General features: G+C 37.4%; 1 pseudogene; it reads right to left on the bottom strand.

Moving 5' to 3' along the window:
• Positions 1-1,216: 1,216 nt before the first annotated feature.
• LOC145405439 (5S ribosomal RNA) lies at positions 1,217-1,337 on the bottom strand (annotated as a pseudogene).
• Positions 1,338-2,896: the final 1,559 nt, after the last annotated feature.

Genomic DNA, 2,896 nt, shown 5'->3' with positions numbered 1-2,896 from the left:
TAGTAAAGCAAATTTGGAAAAGAAAAGGGATAAAGGTAGAAAGCAGGATGATGATTTCTACCAAGAACTGGTTGAAAGAGTAGATAGGTTAGAGATAGCTTTTCAGAATGAGATTGATGAAATTAAGAAACAGATGCACTTGCACAAGGAAGAAATAGAAAAATTAGGAAAGGAAGTCAAAAAGAAAGAAACAACCATAAATGAGCTAACAGTTGAAGTGGGTACGCTTAGGAGGAAAATTAGTGAAATGGCAAGTACAGTACAGTAGTCAACCACGAGAGTATTATGGAAGAGTTCAAAAATGATAGAGACAATTAGGCAAGTAAGCAGTCTGATAGATCAGAGCAGTGATATTAAGAAGATACCACAGGTGAATGAAGCTGTGCAAAGCTACAAAAATGATATGGAAACCACTTATGCTGAAATGGTAAAAGTAAAGAAAGACTTGGAAACAGGGGTGGAAGAAAAAAGCATTAAAAAGGAAGTGAAAAGAATAATACAAAACAATCTTAAGTTAGTCAGAGATTCAGTAGATATTAACAAACCTATAGTAATCACTGGTATAGAAGAGGAAGAAGTAAAAAACAAGATCTCAAGAGACAAAAAGGAGATGGCAAATGTAATGGGCATATTGAAAGAAGTATCAGAGGAAATCTGTGGTAAAGACGTAGAGGAACACAAAAGGTTAGGGAAATCCGAGAAAAGCAAGTCAAGACCCCTAAAGGTAACCTTCCAGAGTGTAAACACCGTGGAGGAGATACTAAAAAAATGCAAAGAACCTTATGGAAAAAGAGGAGTTCAAAAATGTATGGATAAAAAGATGCCTAACACAAGAGGAACTGGAAATACTGAAAGAGAAGAGGGAGGAAGCAAAAACAGAAAATGAGGGAAGATCAGAGGAGAAGAATACATTTTTTTTTTACAAAGTAATTGGATCACAGGTACGAAAGTGGTACATACACAGGAGGGAATAAAAAGGAGGAGGGTAGTAGAACCAAATTATGATAAGTTTATAAACAAGATGATTAAGTTGATGTACTCAAATGTGGATGGAATGGTATCTAAACTATTAGAGATGAATGATTATGTCAGAATTTTTTTTTTTCATTCATTGCCAGACGCCATGTATCCCAGACGGGGTGGCCAAGGGCTTAGAGTTAATTGTTTTACAGGGAAGGGCACTAATCCTCCACCAACCCCACTTGACACGTAGGGATGCCAACAGCATCTGGTGTTCCCAGGCGGTCACCCATCCAAGTACTAACCAAACCCAACGTTGCTTAACTTCGCTGATCGGACAGGAAGCGGTGTACTCAACGTGGTAATGAACCACATATAATATGCCTAACTGAAACAAAATTAACACCAAGGATATCGAATGACATCCTAAACCTAGAGGAATATAATATATGGGGAAGAGATAGGAACTTAAAAAAAGGAGGAGGAATTATAATATTAACTAAGAAAAATCTAAAAGTCAAAGAAATAGAATTAGATATACCCTCACAAGAAGAACTGATTGTAGTACAGATAAATACATCTGAAGGGAAAGTAATTGTAGCCAATTTGTACATGCCACCCAGATCAAACACATGGAAAAAGAGACGAATATGAGGACCTGGCAGAAAGTATAATTCAGAGTTTAAGAGCATTACTACATAAAATGGAAGAGAAATCGAAAAGAATTATACTAACTGGAGATTTTGATACAAATATAAATTGGAATACTCTAGATATAATAAGCCAAGAAAGCTGTTGGGACCAAAAGCTCCTGGATCTTGTGGAAGAGTTTTTCCTAACGCAACATGTAAGGGAAAGCACCAGAAAAAGAGGACTCGATGTGCCCTCAATGCTAGATCTCATATTTACTAGGCAAGAAAACGATGTTGACAATTTAATATATCACCCTCCATTAGGCAAAAGCGACCATGCAGTACTAAATTGCAATTTCAGGATTGCATATGACATAGATAACAGCAATGAAAGTTACAAAAAGAGCCTAAACTATAAAAAGGGAAAGTATCATGACCTAAAGAAGTACTTCTTAGAAATTGCTTGGGAAAAGGAGCTTAGAGGACCAGATTTAAATGCTATATATGAAAAATTCTGTGACCTTTATGAAACAGGAGTGAGACAAATACCCAGGCAGAACAAAAAAGACTAGTGAGCACGGATACAGAGCCATACTGAAACGGCAAGAGCGCGAGGAACAGCTAAAAGTCTGTGAACAGTGTCTCCGCGACTAAGTAACTATCCCGAGTGTCGCGCCTCGCGCTCTGACAAGTTATAGTAATATTCACTCTCTCGACCCCTGGCCCTCTTTAACCTAGTGCATCTGGTTGAGACTATTAAATACCAATTCTGCCTATGGACATAATACGGGTATATGGAAATTACAACTCACCATCGATGTATAATTACAGAACTCCACTGTCTGCCTGTGCTGTGTGTGATAATTATATTGGAGAGCTAACTCTGTAAACCTGCCTCAATCATATCCTGTAACTCTTTGTTTTTATATTGTAATAGTGTATTGAAATAAGCCAATAGATGTGTTAAGGTGTATTGCCTAGTTTTTATGCCCTGTTCCTTTGTAAGTGTTTTATTTCCGGTCCAGAAAGAGGACTCTGCTCAGTCGCGGGCGTTTTTAGAACGAGAAGTCGGACTAAAAACATCCCGCATAACACAGGAAACAGCTGGGATTAACAAATCTATAATCATCACTGGTAAAGTTGAAGAAGAAATAAGGAATAGAATCACCAGAGATAACAAGGAGATGGTAAATATAATGAGCATATTGCAAGTAGTATCAGAGGATATCTGTGAGAAAGATGTAGAGGAATTTAAGAGATTAGCGAAATATGAGAGAAACAAGGCCCCTGAAAGTAACCTTCCA

This window comes from Coenobita brevimanus, chromosome 66 (assembly GCF_032717465.1).
Source record: "Coenobita brevimanus isolate Jiangsu-jjx chromosome 66, ASM3271746v2, whole genome shotgun sequence".
NCBI lineage: Eukaryota > Metazoa > Arthropoda > Malacostraca > Decapoda > Coenobitidae > Coenobita > Coenobita brevimanus.
This window is presented reverse-complemented; position numbering and strand designations above follow the sequence as displayed.